The sequence below is a fragment of the Lepidochelys kempii genome, chromosome 1, assembly GCF_965140285.1.
Source record: "Lepidochelys kempii isolate rLepKem1 chromosome 1, rLepKem1.hap1, whole genome shotgun sequence".
Taxonomy (NCBI): domain Eukaryota; kingdom Metazoa; phylum Chordata; order Testudines; family Cheloniidae; genus Lepidochelys; species Lepidochelys kempii.
Window position 1 is genome coordinate 281159958 of NC_136380.1, and position 19977 is coordinate 281179934.

The window sequence follows — 19977 nt, forward strand, 5'->3', positions numbered from 1 at the left end:
ACACTTGTTAAAATGAAGTCAGTACATCAGCAGAAGTACCGTTAGTATCTAGGAAGAAATTCAAGGTGATGGGCAAGAACAAAGGAAAGCATGGGTATGAAAAAGCATGGAGTTAAAATGATAATTATAGGGAGAGAGACATGCAGGAAAACACTGAAGTAAAGAGAAAAAACAGCCTCCCCTATGTCAACCCCATTTGATTTTTCCTTTAAATTTATGTAACCCCCGAGATTACATAGATTCCTGGGACTCTGTCCTGCTGGCAGCTCAGGGAGAGGCACACACTGTCCCTCGTAGGGAAGGGGAGCCAAGGCAGACTCTGAGTCCACCCAGAAACCAATGGGGAAAGAGAGGCCCTCCCAAGGAGAAGACATTTTGGAGTCAGTCTGGAGCCAGCGAGGGAAAGGGCAGAACTGGCTGTGGTGGGAGCTGGTGAGTCCCAGACCTGCATGCAGGTTTCCCCTGAGAACAGGCCTCTAGGGACCTGACAGCAGATCCCTCAGCTGGGTTTTTCCTTCCCCACTGATGATTCCCAATTTGTAGCGTTTGCTGGAAAACTTCCCCAGCCAGGCTGAGTTCGCCATCCAGCTCCCTAGATGAGACCAGAGCAGAGCTGACCATGTGGTGACTGGTCTCATCTAGGGAGCTGGATGGCGAACTCAGCCTCCCGTCACACTCAGCAGGCAGCTTCCCTGGACTGGAGGCTGGGCTAGGGGGCTACCGTTTGGATGTTAGTATAGTTGTGTAACCTACATCTTGAGCCCCTGCACCCCTTTGTGGTGAGGGGAAATCCGGGGACTGACGCAACCTGACTCCTGCCTGAGGAGGATCCCTGCCAGCAGAGAGCAGCCCCTCTGCAGTGACTGAGGAGTCCAGAGTCATCTTTGAACCTGAGGATTGTTCATGGAGTTTGTGAGTGCACCATCTTTTAGTTAGTCAGGGAATTTGTTTTAGGTACCCCCTGCTCCCTGAACTGTGTCCTCAAGCCAGGGAGTAAAGGGTTTGAGGATTTTGTAACCTGATGCATATTACACCTGTGGAGGGATTTACCACCTTCTCCCACTTGTGAGTCCTTTGGGCTGTACTGAACCCAGTCAGCCACACTGCTAAACCACTGCAGAGAAGAATTTTGTGGTTATAGGTCATCAAGGGCCACAGCAACGTACGCGTACCAACGGGACACTAATTTTACATTTGCTACATCAAGTCACGAGTATTTGCAGCGTGGGCACCGGTGACCCTAAAAATAGTGTTTTACCCTGTTTTGTTGTATTTGTCTCCTGTTTAATATAATTATTGTGTTGAATATATTTTTGTGTTTGTGTTATTTCTTGGAAGTCTCCAACTAGCTGGCAAGTAATTGGGGATTACTCTGTAGTTAGAATTTTCTGCTCAAGCTGCCCTAGTGACCCTGCCAGGAAGGAGCTAGGGGGGTGGAGGCACTGCCAAATAATTTAAAAAAAAAGAAAAAGAAAAAGGATACACCTGAGTGGGTGGCGGGATCCAAAAGAACCCAGACCTGTCCATCAAAACCTGTAAGCGGATTGGCATTAAAGGAGGTAACCAGATGGAGAGGGGCGCTACACTTAGTTCTATCAGCAAAACAGCAGTTTTCTCGGTGAAGCATTCAAGCTCTCCAGCTACATAAATACCAAGTGACAGAAGAAAAAAGGAAGTCTAATTCTCCTGTCAATACATATTGAAAAGTCCCATTAGCATCAATGGGAATTGAACAGATGAGTGCAAGGGGAGAGCAGACCCAAATGAGTTAGGGCCCTTTCTTCCCTAAGCGCGAGTGACATCACCACTAATGTCAACAGGAGTGTGTGAGCAGCACCTTTCTGAACCCACTCTATAATTAAGTCTGCACATCGGGTAGAAAAAATATCCTCACCCCCTTCTTGGAGTCTAGCTTTGCTAACAAAAAAACTGAATTAAAAATAAAGTTCAACTCAAGCCTTCTTCCCAGGCTTGACTGCTCCAAGAGACTGCTATCCCAAGACTTCTTAGTTCCTCCACCCTAGATCCTCCATCTCTCTTGAGAGTTACTCCCACTTCTCTTATATCGAAGTAGGGAAATAAGTCACCTGCCATAAAAATTCAGAGCCAGTTTAACTCTTCCTCCCATAACATCAACGTCCGTTCAGAGGGTTTCAGAGTATGAGCCGTGTTAGTCTATATCCGCAAAAAGAAAAGGGGGACTTGTGGCACCTTAAAGACTAACCAATTTATTTGAGCATAAGCTTTCGTGAGCTACAGCTTTCTTTGTTCGGAGAGTGGAGTAGTTTAGGCCAACACTTTCCGCCCATTACAAGTCTTTACTTTATGATGTTCTGCATAAGATACAAATCAAAGCCAAAAATATCCATATATCCCCAGCAGAATTTCACAGATAAACTTGAGGCTCTTTGCCAAGAGGCAGCTGCTAAACACGAGTTTAGCAAGAGTTGAAGCTTTTTCTTGGGCATTTGCTGCAGAGGTTCAGAAGGGGCAAAAATTGCATCAAAAAGAATTCCTCCTGGTCATGTAGGCTGTAAAAAGCCCTTTCTCCCCTGGTAATGGTAGTAGTATGTTCAGCATGCTGCAAAAGCAATGGCAGGAAAGTAAAGTGGTAACATTACAAGTCAAGCACTTTGAATTGATCTTAGTGACTTAATGTTGTGCATTACTGCATCTTTGCACTCATGTTAACTGTTCATCAGGGCATGGCTGGCCAAGTCACTAACTGAACAAAATGCTCCTGCAAGAGATCGTATTATGGGTGGTGGGAGCACATAACATACATTAGTGGTGGACAAACCTCAAAGATTTAGATAAGCACCTGAAATTATAGATGTTTATTCAAAATCTCTCTCTCAGCTGTCCTAACCATAGGCTCCCAGCACCACCCTCCCCAGTAAAGAATACCCTCTCATCTAACCAGCCTTCATCTTGCAGATCCCCTTTAGCTGAGAGAAATGGCTCAACTGGTCCATGCTACCTTGCCAGGAAGCAGGTTTCCTCTTTAGAGGACAGTCAGGTAAACAGCTTTCCCCATCCCCACCTGGATGCAGAAGGTAGGCACCATGTGGAACTCAGTTCTATTGAGCTATATTTCAAAATGGAAAGGTACTCCGAAACTTCCTGGAAAGCAGTGATGGCTAGTAAAATTCCAGAGCACATTAGATCGCTGCCTCCCTTCCTGCTAACCTTGGGAAAGGGATTCACACTTGTTCTGGGGATTTTACAAACTCAGAGGAACACAACGGGGCACAAGTTATACAGAAGACTGGTGATATGGTACATTTGCATTTAAAAATACTGTATCCAAAGCCCAGAAGGATTGGTGGGTCTTGCTGATACCAGTCCCACGGAGAAGGAAGTACGCCTCTTCAGAGACAGGAGAAAGCCCTCTCCCACCCCCAAAAGATCCACTGCAACAGGTAAGTAAATGAGGTTCTGAACTTTTTCAAACCTTCGAAGTGTTTGCTTCACATTTTGGTTTAGGGATGGGTAAAGGTTTGCACCAGTGATTATTTTATTCAAGCCAGTCTGTCCAATACTCTTATACGTCTCCATTCAGTGCTCTCCCCACCCCATTTGTTTTTGATCCTAGTAAGTTTTGGTTCTGGAAGACCCTCCAGTACTCAACTAGTAAGTGAACTGTGAAATAGGCAGGCTGAAGAAGAGGATGGAAGTGATGATGAAAACAAACAAACAAAAATAAAAACAAAAACCCCTAGCTGCCTTGTGTTATTCATAATAAAAGAGAAAGAAACCTTTGTAACTGGAGTAGCTGAATCACAGGAACTGAGCAGAGGAAAATATCTGGGAATTTAAAATAATCTAGCCAGCTTCCTTATGCTGTTAAAGATAGAACATGTCTGAGTGGCCATATGGATGAGCCTGCATTCTAAACATAAAGCTGCATATACATCTCTCACTATAATTATGCGATATTTTCCATGCAGGAATTCAAGCGAGACTTTAAAGCTAGGTAGTTTCCTGTGCTGCTTATAAATGGACAAAGTGCACATTTTAAAACATGGAGTGTAGAAAGACCAGAATGTATCTTGCTTACAGCAGCAAACATGGAAAATGTATTAACACAGAAGGAGCCATTTTGTTGCTGGTGAAAAAGGGAAGCAGAATGAACAGCAGTGCAGAAATATACTGGAAAAAATGTGTGCAAGTTACAGTTATAGTGTGCTGTACACAACTATTCACTTATAAAAAGAAAAGGAGTACTTGTGGCACCTTAGAGACTAACCAATTTATTTGAGCATGAGCTTTCGTGAGCTACAGCTCACTTCATCGGATGCATAAAGTGGAAAATCCAGTGAGGAGATTTATATACACACAGACCATGCAAAAATGGATGTTTACCATACACATTGTAAGGAGAGTGATCACTTAAGATGAGCTATTACCAGCAGGAGAGCGGGGGGGAGTTGTAACCTTTTGTAGTGATAATCAAGGTGGGCCATTTCCAGCTGTTGACAAGAACGTCTGAGGAACAGTGGCGGGGGTGGGGAATAAACATGGGGAAATAGTTTTACTTTATGTAATGACACATCCACTCCCAGTCTCTATTCAAGCCTAAGTTAATTGTATCCAGTTTGCAAATTAATTCCAATTCAGCAGTCTCTCATTGGAGTCTGTTTTTGAAGTCACCTACTACAGGACAGGCCCAACAAAGATAATAACAGAACGCCACTAGCTATTACTTATGGCCCCCAACTAAAACCTCTCCAACGCATCATCAAGGATCTACAACCTATCCTGAAGGAGACCCATCACTCTCACAAATCTTGGGAGACAGGCCAGTCCTTGCCTACAGACAGCCCCCCAACCTGAAGCAAATACTCACCAGCAGCCACACACCACACAACAGAATCACTCACCCAGGAACCTATCCTTGCAACAAAGCCCATTGCCAACTGTGTCCACATATCTATTCAGGGGACACCATCATAGGGCCTAATCACATCAGCCACACTATCAGAGGTTCGTTCACCTGCACATTCACCAATGTGATATATGCCATCATGTGCCAGCAATGCCCCTCTGCCATGTACATTGGTCAAACTGGACAGTCTCTACGTAAAAGAATAAATGGACACAAATCAGATGTCAAGAATTATAACATTCATAAACCAGTCGGAGAACACTTCAATCTCCCTGGTCACTAGATTACAGACCTAAAGGTTGCAATATTACAACAAAAAGACTTCAAAAACAGACTCCAACGAGAGACTGCTGAATTGGAATTAATTTGCAAACTGGATACAATTAACTTAGGCTTGAATAGAGACTGGGAATGGATGTGTCATTACACAAAGTAAAACTATTTCCCCATGCTTATTTCCCCCACCCACCCCCCACTGCTCCTCAGACGTTCCTGTTAACTGCTGGAAATGGCCCACTTGATTATCACAACAAAAGGTTTTCTCCACCCCCCCACCCCCGCTCTCCTGCTGGTAATAGCTCATCTTAAGTGATCACTCTCCTTACAGTGTGTATAACACCACCCATTTTTTCATGTTCTGTGTGTATATAAATCTCCTCACTGTATTTTCCACTGAATGCATCCGATGAAGTGAGCTGTAGCTCACGAAAGCTTATGCTGAAATAAATTGGTTAGTCTCTAAGGTGCCACTAGTACTCCTTTTCTTTTTGCGAATACAGACTAACACGGCTGCTACTCTGAAACCTATTCACTTGAAAAGTATTTTCGAGCTCACCAAAGTAGTATCATGCATCCCCCACTTACATAAATATGTACAATTTTGCTGCCGTTGAATGAAATTTACTTTATACTGTACTAAGGTTTATAAAATAGAAAGGAATCCCATTTTATTGCAGCCATCTGTTTCTAAGAAAGAAAGAACTGTAATGATGTTAAGTGATGGAAGCTCTCTGTCCTGTCTCCACCTGTTCTTTTTATTTTAATCTTTTCTATTTTAATTTTTTTAGTGCTGTTCCAGTAGATTTTAAAGCTCACTTACAAGAGCCAATATATCAGATGTACCTAACTGTCCTACCTCCTGGCGAGGCTCACATAATAAAGAAAGATTTCTTCCCACCCTCTGTAACTACACACAGATTTCCCCCCACCACCCTCATGCTGGTCAGTGCATGTTACATGTCCCCTGCCACTATATACACAATCCAGAGAGAATATCTGAATGTTACAGCTAATAATTTTGGAGTTTGGCTTTTAAAATCAAATTATACAGACTCATGTGGTTAACTCAGGAAGTTCCTGTTCAATCCCTGACATTGACAAGATGGAGGCAGGCATGGAAATAGAAGCCACATCTGTACAAATAACTCATTGTTTGGTTAGCAGGCAGTTCCAAAAAAGTGAAAAATAGTGTCAGCTCTACCCAAACCCAATTTTTTTCAGAATTGTCAGCTAATTGAAAAAGTTGGAAATGTTTCATTTTGGGTGTAACGAAGTGCAATATTCCCCAGAGTACAATCTGGACTGCTCAACAGCTGTGTCCCCTCAATTCTCCAAGCTAGGGTGTGTTATTCTCTTCTTTGCTGTGAGAACAACCACTCCTGGCCAGTTCATGCAACATCATTCCCCACTGAATTACATGAATGCTCTGGCTAGCCACTCATTAATTATTATAGGACAACACCAGCAACTTCCCAGTCCCAGACAGTCCCCCAGAAATGTTTATCTTGTACTGTCCAGCACCATCCTGAATAATACAAGCTCAGAGAAAGTCTGACATTTCATCAATGGGAAATGATATGCACAGTCCTGTTATCTTAAGTGAAGGTTCCCAACACCTCAATCCAAACACACACTGGTTTAGATAAAATCAATACATCTAGTTTAGTAACTACAGAGAGACAGATTTTAAGTGACTACAAGTAATGAGGTATAAAATCAGAATTGGTCACAAAGAAAATAAAAGATAAGAGACAAACTAATACCTAATTTATCAAGTTAAGTGTAGTTAAAAGCAAAAGATGTTTCCTCACTATAAGCTAACAGCAGTCTGGCTGGATTGCTTCAGCCAGGACTTCCCCCCAGTTCAGTGATGCTTCCTTTGTCTTTCAGATGTTGATGCTGTGAGTAGAGATGGGGAAAGAGGTGATTTGGGTGACTCTGTTTCTCATTCTTATACCCTTCTTCCCAATTTGAGGATCACCTCCAGTTGGGACTCAGGCAACAGTCTGTTCACATGGAAAAACCCCAGTTGTGTCTTTGCCAATATGTAAAGTTCTCACTTACACCCTTCTTTCTGCCAAAGAATGGCCATTAGCCAGGTGATAGTTCAGGATAGTCCATTTGATTATGCCGATACCTGGCCAGTGCATCAGTGTATCTTTTTGACTCTGAAGAACTGGTCTGGGCCTGCTTTTCTACCTTTGGAACATGTTATAGCAATGTTATATAGTAGAATCTTATAAACTTTACATACAATGGCGCCACGCATATTTTACCAGAACAATAATGTTCAGCAGATTATGAGTTTTCAAATGACACCTCAGCCGGCATACTTCTACAAAATTTTTCATAGTTTTGTAAAAAAAAGGTGAACATAAGAATGCAGTCTGTCACACAAAGTGTTTTGGTTTGGGCATTACAAAAGCAAATGAAATAAAGGGCTGCATTCACAAAAAACAACACAGAGGCACTGATAGCCTGCATGTATCCAATAGTTCATTGGTTAGGGCACAGTATATTAAGAACATTTTGCTTCCGCCAAAATAGTTTCCTAAGTGACAGCTATAAAAATAGAATTAATATTCTTTAAGACTAAACCTTTGTGTAAATTGAAACTTTGAAAATACCAGCATTTCACATTTCTATAGACTGTTTGATTTTCACCCCCAAAATGTCAACTAAACACCACCATACTGTATTTATTATTGTAACAGGGTTGCACTCACCTCTCAAGAGCGCCCCCTGGCCGAGCACATTGTGGTGTTTAGATGTTGCTTGTAATTATTAGAATTGGGAGCACTGGCTGTAGGGAGTCTGAAAGGACAGGAAACAGGAAGGAGGGGAGAGGAGTTGAGAGGCTGGGAGAGAGCTACAGAGGGTGTAGCAGCAACTTGGTAAAGAGGTTTCCACTTTGAAAATAAAATCCTGTTGAAGCTTGTTAATACCTTGCTTAGTTGATGCAACATTTTGGCGACGAAGATGGATCTTCTGCCTCTTAACCCACCTGCACCCTTTCTGCAAAGCCCAGGTGAGCCTCCAATTGCTTTTACTACCTGGATCCATATGTTTGAGATTTATCTGCTTGCAATCAGTGCTACAGAGATTTCTGAAGAAAGAAAGCGTGCTCTGCTAATCCACTGCCTTGGAGTAGAAGGGCAGCGTATATTTTACACTTTCCCCCTTGCAGATGATAAATATGAGACTGAACTCACTGCATTAAAGAATTTTTTTGTGCCAAAAGTGAACGTAGCAGCTAATCCCTCCAGATTTCACCAGCGTGAGCAGAAACCAGGGGAAACTATAATTCAGTGTATTGCTTCCCTGAGGAGTCTGATTGTAATCTGTGACTTTGGGAATATGGCAGATGAGATGATTAGAGACCAGCTCATTGAGAAAACAACCATGCTTCATGTAAGAGAACGCTTACTTCTAGAACCACAATTTACACTAGAAAAAACAATAACCATTGCTACTCAGATTGAGTCAGCTACAGCTGAAGCCAAAATAATGAACATGGATACAGGAGGCACAGTCCAAGCTGTGACTCCTTTGCAGGAAAAGTTCACTACCACTGCAGAAACACAATTGCAAGAGGAAAACTAATGAAAAGCCACCAAATCAGCAAATTCAAAATACAGTAAAAGCATGTTTTCGCTGTGGATCCCCACAACACCTTGCAAGCTACACAGGATGTCTGTCAAAAGTATCTCAGTGCAATCAAAAAGATTGGACATTTTGCTAAAGTGTGTCGCAGTAGCCCGTTCAATCAACAGGTGCATACAGTTAAAATACCAGATGTTACTGTGCTGAGCGTGGACAAAATCACTACTGCACATATTCCAGAACAGATAAAGTACACTGTAAACATTTCCACCATACCCTCAGGCAAACCACACGCTATTCAGCTAATGTTGGACACTGGCTCAGCAGCATCTGATTCCGTCTATCCACATTACTTTAAAGATGTGCCTCATACTGACCCCAAACTTCACTTGGTGTTCTATTTGAAAAACCATATTCCAGTACATGGCTGCCTGCCAGTAATGGTTACTTTTGGTGATTGCTGTGTAACTGCAGAGTTCTACATTGTCCACAAAGGCACTCCCATTCTTGGCAGAGATTTATTGGCTGCTTTAAATCTCAGGGTAGTTAATGGACGAATTGATCTTCCTCAGCAAAGCACTCTTGCAGTAAACACACCAGTTTCAGCTGGGACACAACACCAGGTTGAGGAGAAACTCGGCTGTGCTTATGGGTTTCTTCATAAAGTTAAAATGCGGAATAATGTGATGCCTGTACGACAGAAGTTATGCCGCTTACCATTTTCAGTCAGGGAAGCTGTTTCAGAGGAACTTAGAAAACTTGTTCAAAAGGACATTATTGAAGAGATCGACTCCTCGAAATGGGTTTCACCTATAGTTGTGACGCAGAAGAAGGGTGGAGGCATTCGCCTTTGTGTGGACTTAAGAGAGCCAAATAAAGCTATTGTGATAGACAGTCATCCTCTTCCTCAAATAGAAGTAGTGTTTGCAGAACTCTGTGGAGCAAAGATGTTTTCTACTCTTGATTTGCAGAGTGCATACCACCAGGTTATGTTGCATGAAGATAGCAGAGACCTCACAGCATTTATTACACAAGGGACTATTTCGCTTGGTAAAGAGGTTTCCACTTTGAAAATAAAGTCCTGTTAAAGCTTGTTATGATCTTGCTTGGTTGATAGACCACGCATGTGCCTGCACTCTCTCTCTATGGCAGGTCTTCAGCGATTCAGCCCTCTGGCTGAGTCACATACACTGTCCATCTGTGAAAAAAGCAACGCAAACCCCTTTTGGGGTACAAGTCCAACAGGGGCCTCTCTCAGTGCCCTCTGTGATGTGTCTCTCAGTTCATCCCTGCTCCGGAATAGAGCAGTGTTCCAGGGCTCCTTCCCTGGATGCAGTGTCTTTGCCCTCTCAGGGCCTTTCTGGCCCCAGCTCTTCAGCTGGGCCACTACAGTTCAGTCCCGTTTATGAGGTGCCTCAAAGTCCAGGCCACTTTCCCAGTGACTTTGGGGGGAGGGGAAATCTGGGCCTGCCCTCTATTCTGGGTCCCAGCCCAGGGACCCTATAGATAGCAGCCGTTCACAATGTCCCTTTAAATAAACTGTGTTGCTGCTATAATTCCCTGGGCCACTTCCCCGTGGCTCCCACACACTCTTCACCCTTACTTCAGGACCTTGTCTTCGTGGAGTCCCAGCAGCCAGCCTGGAGCACCATCCACTCTCGTCCAGTTCTAGCAAGGAACTGAACTTGCTCTGGCCCTGCAGCTCTTCTTATACTAGCCTACTGGGCCCTGGTTGGCTGCTTCCCACACAGCCACTCTAGGCAGCTTGGAGGATCTCTCTACTGCCCTTCTCTGGGGTAGGGTGTGGCAGGGAAACAAGAATATTTTATAGGCACAAGTTGTGTTTTATACTGTATTTCAAAATACAGGTCTTCAATGTTTCCACTCATTTAAAAGGGAGCACAATATAACACTTGACCTGTGCCTACATTATCCATGCTTCCTGAATGTTATGACTTCCTTTACAGATGAATTCAAATTCACCCATATTTTCAATTCTGCTTCCATTTTACTAACTGCTCATTACTTAGAGAATCTATTTTGCAAACACAAGAATACAGGGTTCCTTTCTTTACAGTTTTCTTTACCTTGACTGTCCACACTTACTGGTTCATGTTACACTGAAAAACTAACAATGGCTTCTTTTCTCATCTCTGCTGTGTTTGGGGAAAAAACCCAAACATCAAGTACACCACAGAGTCAAAAAACTGTAGCTAGCAAGCGAGATAAACATGATAATTAACATGTCAGAAAGCTATCAGGAAAATGTAACAAAGAATCCCACAAGACCAATCACTCCTTGTTTGGATGATGATTTGTTTTGCTTTGTGGGCATATTTGCCGTGCCAAACCTGTTCCTTGCAATCTCTGTTTCCTTGAGACATCTGAAAAACTAAGCTTCAACACGCATACTGTATTTTTCCAAATATTAGTGTGATAAAAAGCCTTGATGGCTGCCTCGCTAACTAGAGCATGTAGCTATTACTTTCTATTTTCCTTCTCTATTCCATTTTCAGACTCAAAAGCAGATAAGCACAAACAGAAACCGCTGTTATCAATATCAAGGAGGCACGCACATACACAAGATATTTGAACAAATTGAAATTCTGCATGTCAGTAGCAGTCAGGCTACTGTTGAAAAGTGCTAGATAATTAAATCCAAGAAAGAACTGCAAACTTTGGACCTCTCATAATGATGTGATGTGGTGTCAGGCACAGATAAGCAGTTGTACTTCAAAAATACAAAGAGATTTCACATCATATTGTCTCTTTAAAAGAAAAAAGATAGGAGAAAATAAACCCATTGTCTGGACAAACTGTTCAAAACAGTTGGTCATGTACAAGTCAATGAATTGTTTTGCTTGGTTCATCTTCTCTCTCACAATGTTAGGAACAAACAGTAGTAGTAATGCTGATAACACTCTAACCTACACATTTCCATAATATATAGGCATATACAATATAAATACCAGTCATTATATACCCTGGTTGCCATTAGAAAGTTGACCATTAATGTGGTGTTTGCGGAATCATTAACATAGAATTTGAATGATGACAGTTAAGAGGTGGTTATAAACACACACATACTATGTACATTGTGCATTATTTATCTGTATTAGGCCAGCAGGGCTGAATGGATAACAGGAAGTATGGTCAGTAGGATGCACCATGGCAGAATTTAGCCTGCTTGCTTTTCTTTACCAGCACAAAATTCAAGCCACACTGGATATGAATAATTGAAAACAAAAATCAGTAGGTCTCCACTTCTACCATAAACACAGTTTTGCTGAAAATAAAATTATTTCCATAAAATAAACTTTGGGGCAGATTCTGAGTTCACAGGAAGCATAAAGACAGAAGAACTTCCTTGAAATCAATGTTCTTACAGTAGTAAAAAAATACATCCGAAGCAGGCCCAGTATTTATGAAACAGTAACACAATATATATTTCAGACTAGCATTGCCAATATTGGATATGTATATTCCTGAGGGTTTCATCACATGACCATAATCTTTAATTAAAAATAGATTTTTAATTCCTGGAGAGCACAGGACCATCCTGGAGAGTTGGCAACCCTATTTAGGACCCAATCCTGAAGTCCCATAGAGGCAAAACTCTGCTTTACTGGGAGTTTTAAATGTGAAACATTTGACTATAGGATTAAGCCCTAAGTAGAATTTCTTCATCATTTGGATGGGCTAATAATAGAAACTCAGCTCAGTTTTGTTCTTCATTATAAATTCAAATATGAAATGTGCATTTCATGTTTAAGGTGATACACAGTGTTTGCTATATAGAGATCGTACACAAATATCAGGAGTCATTCACTATTACACTTAGTCCCTTCTGCGCAGAAAGGACTAAGTGTTGGCAAAGGCTCTTTCCCCTCTCAGGCCCATGACTCCAATACCATTTATAAAAAGACAGACTAGTTCAGACCCTTGTTGGTCTTAGGCCATAGCACAAAACTTCTGATCGTCTTTATAGACACCATTCTGATTTGTTCAAATATAAATGTCTAGATATCAAGATAAAAGAAGAGCCAGTCCCCTTGTGTCCATAGAATATAAGTTTTTCCAGGACTGTAAGGAGGAGAAGTATCGTTGGGGCACAGAGAAATCTATCTCAGAGTCCTAGGAAAGAGATTACCTTCTTCCTAGTCCAGGAAGTCAAATTCTGGATTACTATACACCTGGAAGAAAAATAAAATGGTCCCAAAAATGTATATCAAGCCAAATTTTCTTCTCACACTCAGGTAACTCCACTGACTTAAAAAGGAGTTACTCCTAACTTACTTTGCTGTAACTGAGAACAGTATTTACCTTTTTGTATAAGCCAGTCAGTCTACATGGTCTCCTAGTTTACACAAAACTATTTATTTTTTGCATTCTTTGTTTTTGCTCATCAGCTAATGCTTCTTCACCACAACACAGAAACATCAAGATAAGAAAAAACAATTGCATGAGCTCATCATTAGTGGGAAACAAGAAGCAATGAAGATAACAGGCCTAATCATAGTGATTTCTTTACTAAATTCCTTGAGGGGGAAGTTACACAGTGGTCTCAGAGCTTTGCAACAAAGTATACAGTGTGTCATATTGAATCAAATTTGCCCTCCAGATGTCTGTTGAGTTGCACCAGGGATAAATTTGGCCTATCTTTCAGCCAATGTATAAACCAGAAAACAAAACAAAACAAAAAAAATTGCATGTCTGGGAAAATAATCAAAATATTGATTCATGCTATCTTAAGTACCTTCCATGCACAAGGGAGTAAAGGGATGGGAAATGTAATTATTCAGATGTACCCACAATGGATTGCCATAGTTGGATGTCAAGTTGCTGGTTTTGATTCAGTTTCTAGTGAAGAGGGTCTACATCATACTATGATGCTAGAGAGATAGAAATTGCAATAGTGGATCTGACTCAAGGTATCTGACAGGATCAACTACTTCAGAGGAAGGTGCATGAAACCCTGCAGGAATTAGATGTAGTATAATCTGTCCTCCACGGGAGACTCCTCTTAACATCTAGTAATTGGAGATTGGTTCATGCCCTGAACATGAACAGTTTTCTCTCTCTTCTAAAACTTTCTCTTGGTATTTACTAACATAACTTTAGATATTCTTATTATCTATATAAATGTCCAATGGCTTTTGGAATTTTGCTATGTTCTTGGTCTCAATGGCATCATGCAACAATGAGTTGGACCTATCACCCTGCCAATTAAGGATCACAATAAGGTGATTGGGGCTAGTCAAACAATTTCCCTCAAAACTTTTTTTCCATAGAAAATTGGGTTTTCATCCCAATGAAAATGTTTGCGGCAAACCTTGTCTTTCCTCAAAAGCTGTTCAGTTCCCCCTTGACGAAAACTGAAATCTTTTCGGTTTTCAAGTTTTTGAAACAATTGGAAGTTTTCTGTAGAAACACAGCCCATTTCCTGACCAGCTTCCCTGTTGACTTCCACTGGGAAGGTTCTTGGGAGACCGAGGACAGTAGGGAGCTCACAGTAAGGCCCCTGCTCCAATTAGTTAGCTGGGGTGATTCTTCAAGATTTTGAACTGGTTGTGCACAATTGTTTCTGTTTAAGACTAACAGAAACAGTAGGCTCGGGACCCAAGGTAGAGAGGCCCATGATGGTTGTTGGGGGGGGGGGTCTTTACACACTTTGTTAAGAGCCTATCATAAATACAGCATCCCACGAAGAGGAAAAAAACTTTTTGGACCACCATTTCTATTGTCTCTCTGATACGGAAGAGTAAAGCCTGTGCTTAGCTATGCTACCTGCTTTAAATTCTAGTTTTTCCTGCAAAATCCTCATGGTACTTCTGGTTCACTGTTGATATCTGAAAAAAAAAAAACCCAAAACAGAAGTCTCATTGCAACTGATGGTATTGGTGATGTCATGGAATGAAGAATTTGGTGTTACTTCCAAGTTAACGAGGAAATACCAAGAGGTTTTCATAGAGGGATTTTAATTTATCAGTGGGTCACCAGAGAAGGATGTAAGAAAAGTAAGGAGTACTGGTTATGAGAGCAGGAGGGAGATGGGAAAGAGGAATCATGGACAGACGTTCATATTTTCATGTGTGTTATTACACTTTATGACCGTTGTTCTTTGAGACAAGTCTGCAAATTCTAACAGCTTTGAAGCACACTTGCAATGAACAAGTTTCAAGTGAGAGTTCATTAGTTGGACTATCCCTTACTTCAGAAAATAGTTGGTGTTTATATAGAAACACCTTATAACTACGCCTTACTTTTGGTGTCCAGAGAATTTGGTAAGTCTATTGGCAAGGAAAAAGGGTTCTGAAAAAATACTTGGGATTAGTTAGGAAGACCAGTCATTTTTCTCAACCCACTTAAACAACACTCAGGAAGCAACACTTCGGCATTGCTAACTGCATAAAAACATGTAGATATTTATATATGTTTATAAGATTAATAAATGCATTATAGTGAAGATAAAATGTCTGTGAGCTAAATCCTCCATTTGTTCCATTGGTCAACTCCATGGACTATAATGGAATTTTGCCTGGACTCCCAGTACTCCATTAGAGTCACCAGAGTTTTTCCTGCAAGAGAACTGAATAAGGATTCCAGATTTTGTTCTTCTGTTCCTGAATCAATGGGCTACAGAATACTGTTAAAAAGAAAGTGGAAGAGTTGCCAAACAGGAACATATTCAGCTCTGGTATAAGCAGGCATGACTTCACTGAACTTAAGAGGCAATATTCTCAAGACCGTTTAGCTTTGGGTTCTTTGATTTTAGGGCCAAAAGTACCAAACTCACAAAAGCACAATTTACAGAAGCCTGGGGGCAGCTCTAAGTTGTAGCAATTGCTACTGATCCCAAAGGGACCATTCCAATAACTGGGGAATCACTGGGGCATAGTGGCCCACTGGCTATCCTGCCTTCTCCTGGGTATTTCACCTATGACAGTGTCAGAGCTAGTGGGCTGGAGTAGACCTGCTTTGAAAGCTCTATGCCTTTTGAGGATTCCTCTTAAAGTATGAGAATCCCCAGGGCCTCTAATAAGGTGATTTTACATCTTTGGTGAGTCACTTTGCATTTCTGGAGAGGCCAAGATAGTTGTAATAGGGAAGAGTTTGGCCCAAAGGTTGATTTTATCCAAAGTTTCCAAAGTCACTTGATACAAAATGTTAAAATCTGTAATTTGAAAGATATACACTCTGATCATGCAATAGGATCCCAATGAAGTCCAATGGACTTTGTGCCAGCATAATTGTGTAATTGGATGGATCCTATTGTGTAATTGAGATCCTAGTAGATAATTCCCTTTAATCAAAATTTTACTGATAACTTATAACACATTGTGTGATTATCAAGATTGGAAGATGCTATTAAAAAAGCAATGCCTGAACGCTCAGCTAAGTAAGAATGGTGATTGCTACCTGGCAGACATTTAGAGTTCATTGCTAAAAGTACTTGAAGTGGATTTGTGAAGCCCATTCAGTCCCAACATGCCCTTTATAGATTTTTCTGAAATATGCCTTGACATAGTTTTGTTCCCTTTGTGCTTTCTACTTTATATTTACCTCACAGGAAACTTTATTCTATTCCATGTTCTTAGTTACGTATCTTATTGTTGATCACTGGTATATGTTGGTAAGCTGTTTAGTAGCAATCCAGGTTCAAACACAGGCAGATGTGAATGCCAGTCCTGGAAACCACAGTTCAAATAGGAACTTCAGCTCTCAGATCCCAAAACATTTGCCAGTCCTCATTTCAATTAGAATGAGTTATCTACGAGAACAGATTTAAGCATTGGTGACTTATTTAACTCCCAGACACATTCATGAGAAGTAGTTCATATGCCCAAAAGAAGCTACACATGACGGAGACACACATGATTAAGAACAGAGATGGAAACTAATATTTATCATCCTAATGAACACACTCCTACTGCAATCAAGATTCATTTTCAACAGTATCTGTGGGAGAAAGTGTTGGGGGAGTAAGAAAATAATTCTTTTTCCAATCTCCATCTCTCCTCCCCTTTCTTACAAATTGCAAAAGGTTGTATCAAATTTTTTGTACTGAAAATAAAACAGGCTTTAGGCAAAACAAGAGCCAGAGCTAAGGTCACAGATGGACTGAAAGAAAGACTTAGCTTCACTGGGACACCCCCTCTACAAATAGAAAAACAATACTAAGCTTTTGTAAGTGTATTATTTTCATAGGGGACAGAGCAGGACATATTGCTTTTCATTCACTTTTAGACTTTCACTTGTTTTGTGAACTTTTATTGGCATTTTCTCAGCTTTGTAGGTTTTTGTCGGTCATTTGACCTGTGAATTATCTCAAATTCTAGAAGTTCTCCCTCCAAAACACACACACACACACACACACACACACACACACACACACACACACAAGAAAGCTCTATCGGAATGAAGTCCTTGAAATGTAAGCAAGAAAAAGTGGTATGAATAATGTGCGACATGCATCAAAAGTCTTGCAAATAACTTCAGACTATGAAAATACCTTTTAACAGTTAGAAGGAATGGTACATACTATGGTATTTTAATCAGAAGTTGTATCAAGCTTGTAACAATATAGGGAATCTAACGTTTCTCTTGTGCTATGACTTCCAAGGGGAGAATGTCACCCAAGTGTCTCTGGATCTCTGGGCTGTAGTAGGCAGAGGTACCTGTGTATAGTCTACTAAGAATAAACTACAGTTGGATATATAAAGCCATTTATTTCAGTTCATATTATTTCAAACATTTACTAATTCAAGAGGCATTGAAACAAAGCTAAAATTAGTAGTGAATGTCACTACTGACAACATCTGTTTTCAGATAAAGAAGTTAGAAGTAATTAATACAGTTTTAATAATAAGTTAACTTCTGATTAAATTTAAAATATTACCCCGGGAAAGAAGTACATAGAGAAATTTTAACCTCAAAACTTCCCTAATCAAAGGCATTCAACATGTGAATTGTAGGATACAAAAGAGCGTGAATTGGCATTTATTTACCATTATTTAAATACATAAAAGTTTTCATTAAAAAAAAAAAAGTATTTTTTGATACTAGTAACCACTTGAATCTTTATTTCCTCTATGGTAATTCAATTAATTAAACATAATTTTGAGTGTCTGGACATAATTAACTTTTATGAATATAATCAATATTAATAATATAAAGTGTCAGGATTGTGGAATTCATTTATGGTTTCGAAAATATGAATATTCAGAAAACATGGGACTGAATAAAAAGATCATTACTCATAATTCAATTACAACTAACTTCAAAACACTCTTACATTCAGTACAAGAACTCAAAATGACAGACTGAGGAAGCAATTTGATTGGCTAATGAAGATTCTGAGCTGTGTAATAATTGAATTGGATGGAATCACTAGCTAAAACAATACAGCAGACATTTTATAAACACAACTGTTCATAACTTCATGTATCTAGTTTCCATGGATTGAGACATACATATGTGAAACCAATGATACATGCTGCTGTACCCATCAATACTGTATATGAAAACAGAGGTTAAACCAAAGATAGAAAACCTTGCCTAGAAGGGATATGAACAGTGGTACACAAAAGCTCAAAGGCAGATGCCACAGCATATTTTTTTTATGATGCAAGACTGCTCAGGATCATCTATGGATAATGAACCATGACAACTCTGAATTTGATGAAGCATAAGTCGATAGTGAAAGAAGGCAAAGGAATGCAAGAAATATTTGAACAGTCAGCAAATGCATACAGACTGTTTTTTGCTTATCCTTGCAATCTGAAATAGCAACACAGGAGCCATAAAAATATGCCTCCACTAATTTGACATATCCCTGAAGTCCGAAAAAGCCATTTTTAGAAAAAAATTAATTTTCTCTATCGAAAAGTATCTTGCACTAAAACATTTCACAAGCTATACAACATCCACAAGGATACCAAACATTTTTTGGTGTGTTTAAAATACCTTATATGATCGGCATCAATGCAGTTTTCTATTCACAGGGAAATCTTGAGTGACATATGTACCGGTCAGGTTCTAGATTCTTCACTGCTCAAGCTCCCTTTTCTTTTTCACTTTAAAAAGAGAAAGTGAGAGAGATTCCATTTAAACACTGTCTGGCACGTCTCTACTTGCATTTGCTATTATCTCTTTGCCCACAACCAACTGCTGTTTAGAACACACATTAATTATTCTTGGTTTGTTCTATCCCCTTCAATTCTTGATTTTGAGAGGTTGAGAGGCAACAAAGGAGAATCAATCATAAGATCTACAAAAATGAACCTTGGATGAAGAAATTTTTTCCTTCTGTATGTTGTCACTCTTTATCATTGACACGTGGGGTTTTATTTATTTACTTTGTTAATGTGACCATATTTTTTGTTTTCTGCACTTTTTAAAACTGAGGCAAATGTGGTGAATTTGCCATTCTAGTGCTGTCACCCCAATGAGATACTTGTATGCCAGCTGATAAACACGTGAGAGAATGATTCCATAGTTTTAACTTCTTGATCATTCATTCATCTTGCTGCCTGTTTGAGATTAAAGGCCATAATACATAACCATAATTATGTGAATCTTTATCACTCTCACCACAACGCTTTGCCGATATGGACTTTAGAAAAGTCATGGAAACTTGTGGCAACTGAAGACAGGAAACCCAGGTATCCTTACTTTAGTCAGTATTGAGTAAACTCTTTACTGTAAAATGTGACGATAAAAGAATTCACTCTGCAGAAACCACACTTTGTTTTGGGCCACAGCCACAGGTTTTACTCAGTTAATATAGCTAATGAATTCAGTTGATTACCGTGGGAGTTTTGGCTGGTAAAGATTATGGAGACTGATTTATAGTCTACTGAAATAAATCAAGAGACTCCAGTTGATTTTAATAGGCTTTGGATCAGTCTTTATAGAATTTGGCCCTCTAAGCAGACAGCTTTTCCAATCTGCTCTATAAACACAGTTCACCCAGTATGGAAAGTCTTCCTTTGGTCAGCTTTATCAACAACAAAAACAACGACAACAACAACATGTTATGTTGGAAGGAGTTAATGACTGAGAGCAAGCAGGTCTTTTGAGCGGTAGGCAATCATAGACCTCATTAAAGCTTATGGGCGGGTGAGCCACACTTCATTCATACAAATGGAAGGAGCAGTTAAGCTCATTTATGGAATAGGATACATGAAAAACCAGAAGCCCCCACC

The 19977-nt window shown here is 40.2% G+C and overlaps 1 protein-coding gene across 4 annotated transcripts in view; it reads right to left on the minus strand.

Moving 5' to 3' along the window:
* Positions 1–19977, minus strand: part of SYT1 (synaptotagmin 1) — a 511405-nt gene that overhangs the window by 385341 nt on the left and 106087 nt on the right. For 2 of the 4 annotated variants that reach the window (XM_073327688.2, XM_073327687.2), the window contains exon 2: positions 18737–18846. The exons of the other annotated variants lie outside the window; for them this stretch is intronic. The gene's annotated coding sequence lies outside the window, so the exon portion shown is untranslated. The remainder of the gene's footprint in view (positions 1–18736; positions 18847–19977) is intronic. 4 annotated transcript variants of the gene reach the window in all.